Below are 18,110 nucleotides of genomic sequence, written 5' to 3' on the forward strand. Positions count from 1 at the left end.
TAAAATAGACTAAAATATATTAAGTAATCCAGTTTACTAGATATGTAACACAAGTTAGGTAAGTGTTTTATCAAAGTTTAAATTTACAGATGAGGAAGCTGAAGCACATAGTAACTTTCTTGCCAAAGGCCACAGAAACTGCACAGTAAGCCCAAGACTAGAAGTCATGTCTTTTGCATCCTAAAGATTTTTTTCAAGAAGAATCCTCCTCAAATTAATAAACTGTTAATGATCTATTAACAAAAATTAACAAAATGAAAGCAATCATAGGATTTCCTTTAAGAATCTCTGTGATGAACAGAGGCTGAAATCAAGTGGATTAACAAGTATGATATTCCTGGGACAGCTCTTTGTGAAATGGTTTTCAACCCTCAATCTTTTTCTCAGGGACACTTGATTTAGTTGCTTAAAGTGCACAAGATGGAGCTACTTTCTAAGAAGAACTGCTTTTGAAGACCCTGTGCAGCTTAAATCTCATCATCAAAGCAGTCTGCTTAAGAAAGCAGAATCTGATTCCTGGACAGGACCCATAAATCTGCATGTTAAACAGACTCTTAAAACTGATCCAGGTAATCCAGGGACCTCTAAATGGAGGTCTGTTTAGACTTTTGATTAGTTTAGGCAATTATTAAATGAAAGAATGTAACAAATGAGATAGCTATGTTATTAGATATCATGTAAGATAAATAAAGCCTTCCCTGGTGGCTCAGTCAGAAACAGTATGCCTGCAATGTGGGATACCCAGGTTCAAATCCCTGGGTCAGGAATATCCCCTGGAGAAGGAAATGGCAACCCACTCCAGTATTCTTGCCTGGAGAATCCCATGGGCAAAGGAACCTGGTGGGCTACAGACCACGAGGGTCACAAAGAGTCGGATACAACTGAGTAACTAACACACACACACACACACACACAAGATAAATAAAATTTCATGTATCCACAGAATAGACTATTACAGCAGAGTCCCCTGCACCCATACAGCCAGACCAGCCAGTCTCAATGCTGTCCTAAAGGCACAATTTTTAGATGAAGGTTGCAGATTAATTTTCATGGCCCATTTAGTCTTTGGCCTCTCTGCTTTGCCTGCCAACAAAGGGGCCAATTAGTGAAGATGGTTTCAGTACTTTTTTCAGAGACAAATCCCTTCCCAGGAGGGAATTACATAAGCCCACCAACATATTTTGAATAACGTGAGAAATTAATTCTAGGAGGGGCCAAATATTCTCATCCTGGGTTGAAGGAAAACAAAGTCATTAATCTTTTGTGGATAAGTGAAAGGTTGGCCCATGTGGGTAGGGTCTTGGGCAAGATAGAATCAAACTTTTGCAAGGTGATCTCACAAAGAAGGCAACACTTTCTGTGTGTTTTAACTGTAATTAATCATAACACCGAATTTTTTGTACAATGTAACAATGTACCTAAATAATGTAGTATATATTTATTCAGGGCTGTTATGAAAACAACACAAAATGAAGAAATTGGCTACATAAAAGAGGAAACAAAATGTAATCTTTTACTCTAAATTTTCATAGCAGTATCTTATAAAATCTTCACGTTATGGGAAGCTTTTAATCTATAACCCAACTTCTAAGTTTCCCATTGAAAGTGCATTTTTATTGAATTGCATTTAAATTATTTAGCTGTTTTTATGGGTATAAAGTAATCAGAAACATAATGTATCACACAGCTCCCCAAATGTTCCCGATGGATGTCTTTCTGCTAATTAAAAGTACACCACTGTTAGGAGGGGAGAAAAAGGTTTGAGATTTATTTATTTTTTTCCTATCTCTCTTGTATTTTTTTTTTAATTCACAGTTACTTTCTTTAAAAAGAAAATTAAAGGTCAGTTGTTAATTATCTACTTTTGAAAAGTATCCATTAATATTATATAAATTGCTACATACAAATCCAATTAAATTCTTAGGTCATATTGGAACTAAATATATTATTTAATTTTCAGGGCACATTATGAAATGAGGTCCATAGGAGAAATTGATACAGGCACAGAGAAAGACTAAGCTATAAGAGGGTATGTGTGTAGAAAATCTGGGCTTCTCAGGTGGTACTAGTGGTAAAGGATCTGCTTGCCAGTGCAGAAGATTTAAGAGACCTGGGTTCAGTCCCTGGGTGGAGAAGATTCCCTGGAGAAGGGCATGGCAACCCACTCCATTATTCTTTCCTGGAGAATCCCATGGACAGAGGAGCCTGGCAGGATAAAGACCATGGGATCATAAAGAGACACAACTCAAGCAACTTAGGACTCATGCACGTTAAGAAAATCTATAGATTTTCTGTATATTTGTTCAAGTGCTAAGTTCTCCCGTGACTAAATAGAGGTGCACTGAATGCTTAGGTAATCCTCTGGGTTCCTGCTGAGACCAATAACCATAATTTGCCTTAGAGTTACCTCAGGGGTTTAAAAAATGAATAAATAAAGGATATGAGGGAAACAAATACATAGAAATTTAGAAAAACTTATCTAAGTGCAAGAAATGAAGTGATCTTTCATATGTGTACCAATTCATTAAATTAGGCCAAAATAAAATATTCAATTGCCCGAAATTTAGTATGCATTAATAGTGTAAATTATAATCAGATTAGGGGTTTCTCTCATAGCTCAGCCAAGAATCTGCCTGCAATGCAAGAGACCCAGGTTCAATTCCTGTGTCAGGAAGATATTCTATAGAAGGAAGTGGCAACTCATTCCAGTATTCTCGCCTGGAGAATCCCATGGACAGAGGACCACAGTCCATGGGATCACAAGAGTCGGACACAACTTAGCAACTAAACCACAAATCAAATTACATCAATATAGTAGAAAAATTAAATATTTAAAAGAAATACAGGATAAAGAAATTATTATTCCCTAAATTATTTTTGCTAAATAATTTTCAGTGTTGCCTATGGCCTTCACGTACTCTGAGTCCTCTCTCCTTGCCTTACAGATGACAACCTTCTTGCTAGATTTCCTCACAGTCTTTTCTTGATTTTCCTATGTCCCTGGTATCCCCCTGTGTGTCTTAATCTCTTCTTTTTATAAGGATTGGATTCAGGTCCACTTTAAAGACATTTTAGTTTAATCACTTCTTTAAACATCCTATTTCCAAATAAGGTCATAGTCTGATATACTGAAGTTAAGGTTTCAAAATATGAATTTGGGAGAATCACAAATCAGCCCATAACAGAAGAATACCATGGTATATTACAAACAGCATTGAGTGACTCTTAGCCCTAGTATGCGGCATGACAAGGAATTTTTATGTGACTCTAGGCAGTATAACAATGATTTAAGTCATGGAGTTTTAATTCACGAGTAGATTCCAGTTCTAACTCCACATTTACAAGTTGAAAAAACTACAGTACAATGTGTAACTTTGCTGAGTTTCAGTTTCATTATTTAAATAATAAATATTTCTGAAGATTTAATGATTAAATAAAATATGTTTAAAGCATTTAGATTGTTGCACAGAACAAAGTGGCTAATAAATTGTAGCTATGGGTTTCCCTAGTGGCTCAGCCGTAAAGAATATGCCTACAGTGCAGGAGTGGCGGAGGTGGGTTCCATCCCTGGGTTGAGAGGATGTTCTGGAGGAGGTCATAACAATCCACTCCAGCATACTTGCCTGGAGAATCCCATGGACAGAGGAGTCTGGCAGTTACAGTCATAGGGTTACAAGTATTCAGACACAACTGAAGTTACTTAACACTCATGCATCATACATTTTTAAAAAAGAAGGCTTTGTTGAGGTCTAGTTTACATATCATAAAATTCACTTTATTTATCAATTCAGTGATTTCTTTTTTTTTTTTTAGTTTTATTTTATTTTTAAACTTTACATAATTGTATTAGTTTTGCCAAATATCAAAATGAATCTGCCACAGGTATACATGTGTTCCCCATCCTGAACCCTCCTCCCTCCCCATACCATCCCTCTGGGTCGTCCCAGTGCATTTACAATGTTATGAAACCATTACCACAATGCAGTTTTACAAAATTTTTATCAGATTAACTACATTTTTTATGCTTTTTTGAATTCATCTCATGTTCCAATTCTCAATTCTCTACAGATTTAACTATTCTGGAGCACTACATATAAATGTTTAATGCAATATTTGCTTTTTTGCATACAACTTTTACACAGCATAACATATTTGATGTTCATCCATTTCGTAATGTATATTAGGAGTTTGTTCCTTCTTATTTCCAAATAAAATCCCACTGTATGAATATAGAATATTTTGCTTAATCATTTATATATTTGAGTTGTTTCTACTTTTGACTATTGTGAAGTTTATACACAAACTTTTGTGTCGACATATGTTTTCATTTTTCATGGCAGATTTCTTGAATAAAAATTGCAAAGCTGTATTGAAATGGCACAGGAGCCCATGGTCCCTTCCTACTCCATAAACCTGTCTCAGTCTACCTTTTGTCTGTGGAACAGCTTAACCAAACAATGTGTTTAATCAGAGAAGTGAAAACAATGTAAAAATAAAGAGAAACAGTCAAAGGAGACCAAATAATAATAGCTTAGTCATTAAGCAAAGTCAAGGGCCTTCAGTTCCTCAGGCTATAAATAATGTTCTGAACCTTATCCTGGGAGCCGTCTTATAGATACTAAAATCTCTACCTTGTGGAGTAAGTTAACTACTTAATGACCAACTGTAGCCATTGACATAAGCTGCCACAATTTCTCATATTGGCCTCGAATAACTTGAAATAACCTGACTATGAAGCTGAAGATTAACTGTTCTTAAAATAATCAAGATGATGCCTATCAGACAACCAGTGATGAATTTCAAGATGACTGTCAGAGCTGATTGTGTTATTTCTGCATGTAGCCCCCTCTGTCTATAAAAGCCCTTGCCCACCCATTGTGACTGGGGGGTACTCAGCATTTGGATAGGAATCTACCTTCCCCCACCTCCCAGCCCCACTACAAAATTTCCTTTCCTCTTTATCAGCTTTTGGGCAGCAAATAGCTGGCCCCCATGTTTGGATACAATATGATAAAATGTTGCTTAATATTTTTTAAAAATGTTTCATAATTTTTCCAGTGTGACTGTTCAGTTCAGTCACTCAGTCATGTCCAACTCTTTGTGACCCTATGGACTGCAGCACAACAGGCTACCCAGTCCATCACCAACTCCCAGAGCTTAAAGAAACTCATGTCCATTGAGTACAGGATGCCATCCAACCAACTCATCCTCAGTCAATCCCCTTCTCCTACAGCATTCAATCTTTCCCAGCATCAGGGTCTTTTTTAAGAGTCAGTTCTTCCCATCAGGTGGCCAAAGTACTGGAGTTTCAGCTTCAGCATCAATTTTTCCAATGAATATTCAGGACTGATTTCCTTGAGGATTGACTGGTTGGATCGCCTCAGAGTCCAAAGAACTCTCAAGAGCCACTCTGAACACCACACTTCAAAAGCATCGATTCTTTGGGGTTCAGCTTTCTTTATGCTCAAAATCTCACATCCATACATGACTACTGGGAAAACCATACCTTTGACTAGATGGACCTTTGTTGGCAAAGTAATGTTTCTGCTTTTTAATATGTTGTCTAGGTTGGTAATAGCTTTTCTTTCAAGAAGTAAGAGTCCTTTAATTTCATGGCAGTCACCATCTGCAGTGATTTTGGTGCCCAAGAAATAAAGTCAGACACTGTTTCCACTGTTTCTCCATCTATTTGCTATGAAGTGATGGGACCAAATGCCATGATCTTTGTTTTCTGAATGTTGAGCTTTAAGCCAGCTTTTTCATTCTCTTCTTTCACTTTCATCAAGAGGCAGTTTAGGCTGTCTTCACTTTCTGCCATAAGGGTGGTGTCATCTGGATATCTGAGGTTATTGATGATTCTCCTGGTGATCTTGATTCCAGCTTGTGTTTCATCCAGCCTGGCATTTCACATGATGTACTCTGCTGCTGCTGCTGCTAAGTCACTTCAATTGTGTCTGACTCTGTACCACCCCACTGACGGCAGCCCACCAGGCTTCCCCGACTCTGGGATTCTCCAGGCAAGAACACTGGAGTGGGTTGCCATTTCCTTCTCCAATGCATGAAAGTGAAAAGTGAAAGTGAAGACGCTCAGTCATGTCCGACTCTTTGCAACCCCATGGACTGCAGCCCACCAGGCTCCTCCATCCATGGGATTTTCCAGGCAAGAGTACTGGAGTGGGGTGCCATTGCCTTCTCCGTGATGTACTCTACATATAGTTAAATAAGCAGAGTGATAATATACAGCCTTGACATACCAGTTTGTTGTTCCACGTTCAGTTCTAACTGTTGCTTCTTGACCTGCATACAGATTTCTCAAGAGGGAGGTCAGGTGATGTGGTATTCCCATCTCTTTCAGAATTTTGCACAGTTTGTTGTGATCTACACAGTCAAAGTCTTTGACATAATCAATAAAGCAGAAATAGATTTTTTTTCCTGTTGTTATTGTTGTCATTCCCTTGCTTTTCCAATGATCCAACAGATGTTGGCATATTGATCTCTGGTTCCTCTGCCTTTTCCATATCCAACTTGAACATCTGGAAGTTCACAGTTTACGTACTGTTGAAACCTGGCTTGGAGAATTTTGAACATTACTTTGCTAGCATGTGAGATGCGTGCAGTTGTGTGGTAGTTTGAGCATTCTTTGGCATTGCCTTTCTTTGGAATTGGGATGAAAACTGACCTTTTCCAGTCCTGTAGCCACTGCTGAGTTTTCCAAATTTGCTGGCATATTGAGTGAAACACTGTCAGAGCATCATCTTTTAAGATTTGAAATAGTATAACTGGAATTCCATTACCTCTACTAGCCTTGCTCATAGTGATGCTTCCTAATGACCACTTGACTTCACATTCAAGGATGCATGGCTCTAGGTGAGTGATCACACCATCATGGTTACCTGGGTCATAAAGATCTTTTGGTATAGTTCTCCTGTGTATTCTTGCCACCTTTTCTTAATATCTTCTGCGTCTGTTAGGTCCATACTATTTCTGCCCTTTATTGAGCCCATCTTTGCGTGAAATGTTCCCTTAGTGTCGCTGATTTTTCTATTCTTTCCGATTCTATTGTTTTCCTCTATTTCTTTGCATTGGTCACTGAGGAAGGCTTTCTTATTTCTCCTTGTTATTCTTTGAAACTCTGCACTCAAATGGGTATATATTTCTTTTTCTACCTTGCCTTTAGCTTCCCACCAACATTATATGGGCATCCCAGAAATGCAATGTGAAAGAATCCACTTGCCAATGCAGAAGACTCAGGAGACACAAGTTCAATCTCTGGGTAGGGAAGATCTTCAGGAGAGGAAATGACAACCTACTCCAGTATTCTTGTGTGGGAAATCCCATGGACAATAGAGCCTGAAAGGCTATAGTCCATGGGGTCACAAAAAGAGTCAGACAGGACATAGGGACTAAACAACAGTGACTCATTCCATTCTACTGGATGTAAAGTGGTACTTCGTGGTTTTAATTTTATTTACCCTAATGCGCAATGATGTTGGATATCATTTAAAATTTTTTTTAGTTATTCACTTTGGCCTTTAGGAGAATTTCTATTCAAATTTTTTGCCTTTTGAAAAATTAGATACTTATATTTTTAATACTGAACTTTAATACTGAAGCAATACAAGTGTTGCTTACCTTTCAAATTTTGGGTACAAATTATTTGTCAGATATGTGATTTGAAAAAAAAAATGTTCTCTGTGTGTTGTGGTTTGTTATTCATTTTCTTTACAATGACTTTTGAAGTGTGAACTGTTTAATTTTGTGATTGTCCAATTTGCCATTGTTTTCCTGTATGAATCCTGCTTTTGTTGTCATACCTAAGAAATCTTTACTTACATGAGGAATAAAAGCTTTTTCTTATGACTTCTGAAAGTTTTATAGCTTTAGTTAAGACTTTACTTATGTCTGTAATCTATTTTGAAGTAATATTTGTGTATGATGTGTAAGGATCTAAGTTTATCTTTTTATGTGTGGATATTTAATTGTGTCTAGAAAATAAGTTGGAAAGTTTATACTTTCCTCATGGAATTACTTTAACATATTCATCCAAATCAATTGACTGTGAGTTATTTTTAGAATTTCAGTTCTGTTTCATTAATCTTTCCTATGCTAATAATACATTGCCTTGGTTACTGTAGCTTTATAAGATATTTTAAAGTTGGAAAAATGAGTCCTCCAAAGTTTTTTAAACTTGCTTTGGCATTTCCATATAAATTTAGATCTTTGCATTTCCATACTAATTTAGATCAGGTGACTAATTTCTACCAAAAAAAAAAAAAAAAGCTAAAATTTTTATAGGGATTGCACTGAAACTATTCAACAGTTTGGCAAGAATTGGAATCTTCAAGCTATTGAGTCTTCCAATTCATGAACACAGAATATCCATTCATATAGATCCTCTTTAATTTCATTTAGCAATGTTCTTTAGTTTTAAATGTATAAGCCTTAGACTTTTAACTATTAAATACAATCCTAAACCTTTACTTTTTGGTGGTAATTTGAATAAATTTATTTCCTTAATTCATTTTTAAAATTTTCATTGGCATTATATGTAAATGCAGCTGATTTTTTTTTTTAATATTTATCTGTATTCCTCATTCTTACTAAACTCTTTTATTCTTTCTTTTTTGGGGCGGGAAGTATTATTTAGAATTTTCTCAGTATGAGTTTATATTATCTGAGGAGAAGGTTTTACTTGTTTTCTGATCACATTGTAGTTTGTTGCTTGATTTTACTTGCTACAATGTCTAATATAGTACTAAATAGAAGCAGTGAGAACTGAAATCCTTTCCATGTTACTGATTTCAGGGTGAAATATTCAATCTGTAATCACTAAATATAATTTTAGCTCCACAGTTTTTGACTGTGTTTTATCAGATTGAACAGTTTCTTTCTACTCCTAGTTTGGTGAAAATTTCTGTTTATTAATGGGTGCTGAATTTTGTCAAATATTTTTTTCTCACCAATTAAGGTGATCATATGACTTATTCATGGATCACAACCTTGTCATGACAAAGGGGTTTGAAGAACTCAATGAAGCTATGAGCCAGGCCATGCAGGGCCAGCCAAGATAGACAGATCATAATGAAGAGTTCTGACAAAACATGGTCCACTGGAGGAGGAAATGGTAAATCACCCTAGTATTCTTGCTAGAATACTGGAATTGGACATGTTAGAATTCAAGAATTGGACATGCGTTCAAAATTTGGAAAGGAATACTGTATATTGACACTCTGCTGATTTACCTTCTATGCAGAGTGCATCATGCAAAATTCCAGGCATGAACTCATAAGCTGGAATCAAGATTTCTGGCAGAAATATCAACAACCTCAGACATGCAGACAATACCACTCTAAAGGCAGAAAGTGAAGAGAAACTAAAAAAAGCCTCTTGATGACGGTTAAAGAGGAGAGTGAAAAAGCTGGCTTAAAACTCAGCATTCAGAAAAACTAAGATCATGGCATCCAGTCCCATCAGTTCATGGCAAATAGATGGGGGAAAAGTGGAAACAGTGACGGAGTTTATTTTCTTGGGCTGCAGAATCACTGCAGACGGTGACTGTAGCCACAAAATTAATAGACACTTGCTCCTTGGGGAAAAAAAAAAAAAAAACTATGGCAAACCTAAACAACATACTAAAAAGCAGAGACATCACTTTGTCTACAAAGGTACATATAGTCAAACTTATGGTTTTTCCAATAGTCGTGTCAGATGTGAGAGTTGGACCATAAAGAAAGGTGAGCACTGAAGAATGAACACTTTCAAATTTTGGTGCTGGAAGAGGCCCTTGATAGTCTCTTAGTCAGAAAGGAGATCAAACTAGTCAATTCTAAAGGAAATAGTTCCTGAATAGGCATTAGAAGGATTGATGCTGAAGCTAAAGTTCAAATACTTTGGCCACATGATGCGAAGAGCTGACTCTGAAAAGATCCAGAGTTGGACATGACATAGAGATTGAACAACAAGAACTACAAACAAAGCTAGTAGAGATGATGGGATTCCAACTAAGTTATTGAAAAATCCTAAAGGATGATGCTGTTAAAGTATTGCACTCAATATGTCAGAAAATTTGGAAAACTCAGCAGTGACCACAGGACTGGAAAAGCTCAGTTTTCATTCCAATCCCAAAGAAGGACAATGCCAAATAATGTTCAGGCTACCACACAATTGCACTCATTTCACATACTAATAAATTGATGCTAAAAATCCTTCAAGCTAGGCTTCAGCAGTACATGAACCAAGACCTTACAGACCTATAAGCTAGGTTTAGAAAAGGCAGGGGAACCACAGATCGAATTGTCAAGAGTTGTTGGATCATAGAGAAAGCAAAAGAATTCCAAATAAATAAATAAAATAAATCTACTTCTGTTTAATTGACTATGCAAAAGACTTTGTGTGGATCACATCAAATTGTGGAAAACTCTTCAAGAATGGGAACACCAGACCACCTTACCTGTCTCCTAAGAAACCTGCATGCAGACCAAAAACAGCAGCTAGAACCAGACATGGAACAATGGACTGGTTCAAAATTGGGAAAGGAATAAGACTAGACTGTATATTGTCTCCTTGCTTATTTAACTTCTATGAAGAGTACATCATGTGAAATGCCATGCTGGGTGAATCACAAGCTTGAATCAAGTTTGCCAGCATAAATATCAGCAACCTCAGATATGCAGATGATATCATGCTAATGGCATAAAGTGAAGAACTAAAGAGCCTTTTGATGAGGATGAAAGAGGAGGGTGAATAAGCTGGATTAAAACTGAACACCCAAAATATAAAATCATGGCATCTGGTCCTATCACTTCATGGCAAATAGAAGGGGAAAAATTGAAAGCAGTGACATTTTATTTTCTTGGGCTCCAAAATCATTGCAAGTGGTGACTTTGTGCACACTCAGTCACTTCAGTCATGTCTGACTAATTGCGACCCTGTGGACTGTAGCCCTCCAGGCTCTTCAGACCATGGGATTCTCCATACAAGAATACTGGAGTGGGTAGCCATGCCCTTCTCCAGGGTATCTTCTTAACCCATGGATTGAACCTGGGTCTCCTGTGTTACAGGCGGAATGATTGAGCCACCAGAGAAGACCATAAACAAGGCTGAAGTGAAAGTCGCTCAGTTGTGTCCGACTCTTTGTGACCTCATGGACTATACAGCCCATGGAATTCTCCAGGCCAGAATACTGGAGTGGGTAGCTGTTCCTTTCTTCAGGGGATCTTCCCAACCCAGGAATCCAACCCAGGTCTCCTTCATTGCAGGAGATTCTTTACCAACTGAGGCACAAGGGGTGCCCAAAGAAGACTGGGCACTGAAGAACTGATTCCTTTGAATTGCTGTGCTGAAGACTCTTGATAGTCCCTTGGACAGCAGGGAAATGAAACCAGTCAATCCTAAATGAAATCAACCCTAGATTTTCTTTGGAAGGACTGATGCTTAAACTGAAGTTCCAAAACTTTGGTCCCCTGATGCAAAGAGCCAACTCATTGAAAAAGACTGATGCAGGGAAAGACTGAAGGCAAAAGAAGAGGATGGCAGAGGGAATATGGTTAAATAGCATCAGTAATTCAATGGACATAAATTTGAGCAAACTCCAGTGATAGTGAAGGACAGGAAAGCCTGGCATGCTGCAGTCAATGAAGTTGCAAAGAATTAGACATGACTTAGTGACTGAACAGCAGCGATGACTTTTAGCCATTATTTTCTTTCAATGTCATTAACCTGGAATGGGTATGGGATCATTTCCAGGCTAAAACAATAGATCATTCCTTTTTCACTAAGGTTCAAAAGTTTTTTGAATAAAATCTGCTCAGGTTACTATTTGCCCTTTGTCAGAGTCCAGAGTACAGAAGTTGCTGCTTTGACAACTTTTTTCTAGTTTTATTATTGCTTTTTAGAGAGAATATTTACTGTGTTTATTGTCTAGCTATTTCAGGGTCACTCCCTATCACTACATAGCTATTATTCTTGATCAACTTTAATTTCAGACTTAAATTTTCCTTTTCTGTAAACAGGATTACTAACCCTCCATTGGGTTGTTGGGAATGTTAAATATGTAATATATTGGAAAGTGATGGTGTACCAAACTACCTTGTACATAGCATATTCAGCAAATATTTATTGCATTTGAATTTGCATTATTAAATTGAATATTTAATTGCATTGAATATTGCATTCATTGCATTAATAAAACAGGGTCATTAAGAAGTGACTGAACAGTGTTTGTGGGATTTCACTATAACTTGGGGAGCTCTTTTGACTCCCCAGTTAAACTAATAAAGATGGATGCATCATTCTTCCTTGTTCTATTGGATAGACACTTTTATACCCTTTTACAGTCTACTTGCTTTTTTTTTTTTTTTTTGGTGAGAAGCTCTTTTTTTTTTATTTTTTAACTTTACAATATTGTATTGGTTTTGCCATATATCAAAATGAATCTGCCACAGGTATACGTGTGTTCCCCATCCTGAACCCTCCTCCCTCCTCTCTCCCCATACCATCCCTCTGGGTCATCCCAGTGCACCAGCCCCAAGCATCCAGTATCATGCATCGAACCTGGACCGGCGACTCTTTTCATATATGATATTATACATGTTTCAATGCCATTCTCCCAAATCATCCCACCCTCTCCCTCTCCCCCAGAGTCCAAAAGACTGTTCTATACATCAATGTCTCTTTTGCTGTCTCGTATACAGGGTTATTGTTACCATCTTTCTAAATTCCATATATATGCGTTAGTATACTGTATTGGTGTTTTTCTTTCTGGCTTACTTCACTCTGTATAATAGGCTCCAGTTTCATCCACCTCATTAGAACTGATTCAGCTCAATTCCAGAAAAATAAATGACCCAATCAAAAAATGGGCCAAAGAACTAAATAGACATTTCTCCAAAGAAGACATACAGATGGCTAACAAACACATGAAAAGATGCTCCACATCACTCATTATCAGGGAAATGCAAATCAAAACCACTATGAGGTACCATTTCACACCAGTCAGAATGGCTGTGATCCAAAAGTCTACAAATAATAAATGCTGGAGAGGGTGTGGAGAAAAGGGACCCCTCTTAGACTGTTGGTGGGAATGCAAACTAGTACAGCCACTATGGAGAACAGTGTGGAGATTCCTTAAAAAACTGGAAGTAGAACTGCCTTATGATCCAGCAATCCCACTGCTGGGCATACACACTGAGGAAACCAGAATTGAAAAAGACATGTGTACCCCAATGTTCATCACAGCACTGTTTATAATAGCCAGGACATGGAAGCAACCTAGATGTCCTTCAACAGATGAATGGATAAGAAAGCTGTGGTACCTATACACAATGGAGTATTACTCAGCCATTAAAAAGAATACATTTGAATCAGTTCTACTTGCTTTTTAAATAAGAGCTACCTTGTGACAATCTGCCTTTCTTCTTGAGACTCGGAACATTTTACTTTCAGCCGCCCTTTAGTTAATAAAAGTAGAATAAATCTTGATATACAGGTGACTCTCAAAAACAGGGTTTTGAACTGGCTCCACTTTTATGCTGATTTTTTTTTTCAACTGTAAATACTATGGTGCTACATGATCTGTGGTTGACTTGAATCTATAAGTTCAGAATGGAGGATAAAGAGTAACTGTCATTGGAGGATGGACTGTAAGTTATATGTAGATTTTCAAATTTGTGGAGTGTTAGCTAGCCTGCCACCTGCATTGTTCAAGGGTCAGCTGTAAATCTTATTTATTGGGGTCCTTTGAAAAGGCAGGCAGCAATACCCTATGTATCAACTTACTATAATAACAAAGATCCATTAAAAATGTTATTGTTTTGTATATCCATTAAAAAATGTTATTGTTTTGTATATCACAAATATTTAACATCAATAAGCAGGCAAAAAAGACCCTGGTAAGTCCAGAGAAAATAAAATTTGCTGTCTTCCAGCTTGTTTTGCATCCTTTCCCTTAAGGTTTTGGTTTTCTGCTGTGGAATATGTTTTGTTATGATATATGTATTGGAATAGTGGCAAACTTGTAGAGAAATAAATGGCAAGGAAGAAACAAAACCTTTATATGAAACTTTGATATGAACTAGGATTCAGCCCTATCTAGCAAGATTCTATAATTTTAACTAACCCTTGTGGGATCAAAGCAATATTCTGAAATTCTCTGAACTAAACTATACTCTGTCTCCTGGCCTTAAATTGCTCATTACTACAATTCAGTATCCACAGCCATGGCTTCTAGCGGGGAACATGTTATCCTGGTAGGGATATTACATTTATTTCACATAAGTATAGATATAGACTATAAACAGATATAATTTTAAAGTTTCCCAGTAAAAAAGTTGTTAAATATGTAGGAAGAACATATAATAAATAATGACAATTGGACTTGGCTATGTTTTATCATGTATGCAATTCTTGATTTATTCTTTATTCCATTATTTCTATCCCTCCTCTTTTTATAACTTTTTTCAACATATTTTATCTTGTTTCTCATTTCTACTTTTCTTAATAATTTTTTAAATATTTTTTCTGCTTCACCCACGTCTCCCTTTCTTTTCTATATAACGCCTCACTCACACTTGTTTGTCTTTGTCTTTTCGGTACTATTTCAAATATGTCCAAGTGTACTGGGAGCAGTTTATACTCTTCAAATAAGCTACTTGAAGAAACCGTTAGTGTTATCTTCCTAATAAAGAATTTCAATCATTGTAGCCATAAATATCTCAAAGATGATTATCCTTGTATTTTCACTAGAGCCAAGGTTTTGTCTGGTGTTTTGGTTTTAAACAAACACTTGTCCCAGCAGTGCAGCTCACCAATATAGAAGAGAATTACAATGCACTTCCAGCCAAATTCAGTTTATTGTCAATTTCAGTAGTGTTTCTTATGGTAGCAATTATTCTCTGTAAGCCTGCAAGCAAGCAGCAGAAAACTGAAATCATCAAAGAGTTTTTATCTGCAGCAATTCCAGAAATGGCAGGTAGCTGATAGTTTAAACTTTACTTCTCTGCAGTGGAATAGTGCAAATAGGAGAATGCCATCTGCCTGCTCCTGGAGGCTTTCTGAAAAATATAACCAAGTTAATAAAGATTTGGGGTGATATTTGATGACTTTGGTTACTATTGCATTGGATGCTACAACATATCTATAACCCTATGCTGCTGCCCTGGACACTTTTGAGACACATTTCATCGGCATTGCTTTTTTTAACATATACTTGGGTGTTTGTCACAATTTTCTATATACCTGGAGTGAGATCTTCTAATGTTAGTTCTTTGATGTAATCTAAAAAATAGAGTAATTGCTGAGATTTACATGAATAGGAGGCAACCAGATCTGGATTTACTTTTAAAAGAATTCTTAGGAGATTAGATTAAAGAATGATTTTAAATGTCACCCAGGTTTCTCTTCCTGTTGATGATAATTTATTTAGAGCATACTAGACAGCAAGTGGACTACTGCTTCCTATAAATGTTTTAAATGAAGATTTTTCTCTATTTCTTTGATCATTGATGCAACAAATATGTATTGATCTTATTTGCTGTGCTGTGAAAATACAGTGATAGGCAAAGATGTGAGTTTGAAACAGTGACCAAGACAAATGCACTCTTTCATGATTTATGTTCCAGCAAAGAAGAGTATTAGCATCACAACTTCTTAAGTACAATTTTAATAATTGTACAAAGCCATCAATTAGATGGAGAATAAGGGCATAAAATAAGATTATATGATCTGAATATGTGTGTTTCCTTCAGAATTCATCTTGCTGCTGCTAAGGTGCTTCAGTTGTGTCCGACTCCATGCAACTCCAGGATGGCAGCCCATCAGGCTCCTCTGTCCCCGGGATTCTCCAGGCAAGAACACTGGAGTGGGTTGCCATTTCCTTCTCCAGTGCATGAAAGTGAAAAGTGAAAGTGAAGTCGCTCAGTCGTGTCCGACTCTTCGAAACCTCATGGACTGCAGCCTACCGGGCTCCTCCGTCCATGGGATTTTCCAGGCAAGAGTACTGGAGTGGAATGCCATTGCCTTCTCCTCAGAATTCATCTTAAGTGATCTTAAACCCTGAATATTCGCTGGAAGGACTGATGCTGAAGCTGAAGCTCCAGTGTTTTGGTTATCTGATGTGAACAGATGACTCATTGGAAAAATCCCTGATGCTGGCAGAAGGAGAAGAGAGGGTCAGAGGATGAGATGGCTGGACGGCATCACTGATGCAATGAATATGAACTTGAGAAAACTCTGGGAAATAGTGAGGGACAGGGAGGCCTGACGTGCTGCACTCAGTGGGGTTGCAAAGAATTGGACATGACTAGGTGACTGAACAACAGTATAATTCATATGTTGAAATCCTGATGCTCAATGTAGTGGGTGTTTGGTAGATAGACATTTAGGTAATAAGGGGGGAACCCTCATAGAATTAGTGACATTATAAGAGTCCTTTGAGTAATCTTGCCTATCCCATCAAGTGAGGATATAGTGAAAAGTCAGCAGACTGCAAGCCTTCACCAGGAACCAGCTATGCTGACACCCTCATCTCTGATGCCCAGGCCCCAGAACTGAGAAATGTTTCCATTGTTTATAAGCTACCTAGTCTGTAGGTTTTTGTTGTTGTTGTTGTTGCTAACAGCAACCTAAATAGACTAAAACGTAAGGGAACTTGCTCTTGCCTCTAGAAGCTTCCTTAAAGAATTCGATGAACCATAAAATATGATTCATAATTAACTCAGTAAATAAAGATGTGAAAGTGTAAAATGTCAATCCAGGATGAGTGGTCAGAGTAAGCTAAAGTCCTGAAATAGAAAAGAATACTCCAAAAAAATAAAAGAAAGAAAGAAAGAAAGCCAGTTGTAGGGAAAGAGTAATTAGCCAAGATAGCATGGTCAGGCTCTCTCATCCTATGGCCTCTTGCTCTTGCCCCACACTTTTTAAATTATGATTGCATAACAGATGAAATCACTTATAGCACTGCACATGAGCCTCTTATAGCACTGCCCATGAGGGTCATAAGGTACTCACTTGGTCATGGACTAGTTTCTGGGCTATCCCTGTATGAGCTTCACCATGAAAGCACTGGCTGCTGCTGCATTGGGGCTACATTGGAGCACATCCTGGTAATGCAAAGTGAGTTTATATCACGGCTCCATTATGGCTACCTTATGGTTATCTTGTGTCTTCTGCTTTGGTTGCGAAGGAGAAACACTGTGTTATGGCTGCCATGCCAGCCAGGAGAGAATAAAAGTGTCTGCAGTTCCTATGGCTCCTTTCAGCCTCTTAGCTCGTGCCTTGCATACCATGGGTTCAGGGAACTGTGCAGTTGTGTGAACCATGAGACAACTAGCACTGTGAGCAGGATCAGTGACATACCAGTGTAGTTAGAACACAAACAATAAGGAAAGAGTTGTTTTAGGTGAGTTTAATGGGTAAGCAGGGTTAGACTGTGCAGGAATTTATAGGTCAGGTCAATATTTTAATCTTTAAGAAAGATGGAAATCTACTTTATGACTTTAAGCTAGGGAGTAAAATGGTTTGTTCTTTCAAAATAACTCAATTGGCAATGTGGAGAGTCACTGTTCAAGGACAAGAGTGGATATTAGGAGGCTAATGCTAACTTACCCCGGAGTTGAAAGAGATGAGAAGATGTGGGTATTTTCAAATGTTTTAAGTGGCAGAGTGACATATATCAGGATGCATGGAATAGGGAATATAAGATGTCAAAACTGATTTCTGTGTCTTTGAAGTGTATCAGTGGAGGTAACGGGTTCAGAATTAGCAGAGATATTAAGCAGAAAGTTGGCAACACATGAATTTTAACTGTGAAGTAACCTAGACCAGTAAAACATTGACATGTGGCCACTGAGATCATAGCTGGAAATCACCTAAGAAGTATGGAAAAAGAAGCAAAAACTTAGGTTCTAGTCTACTAGAACTTCAATATTTAAAATTTGGTTAGAAGATGATGAACAGCAAAGGGTATACTGCCAGAGACGTAGAAGAAAAATAGGATAATTTGATTGCTAGGGTGTCAAGAAACACAATATTCTCTATCAGTCATATGCTGCCAGGAAGTTAAAACACCTATCTATAGGAAGTGTACTTCATTCTAATCAGCCTCTTCTCATTTG

This window comes from Bubalus kerabau, chromosome 21, assembly GCF_029407905.1.
Source record: "Bubalus kerabau isolate K-KA32 ecotype Philippines breed swamp buffalo chromosome 21, PCC_UOA_SB_1v2, whole genome shotgun sequence".
In the NCBI taxonomy this organism is placed as follows: Eukaryota; Metazoa; Chordata; class Mammalia; order Artiodactyla; family Bovidae; genus Bubalus; species Bubalus kerabau.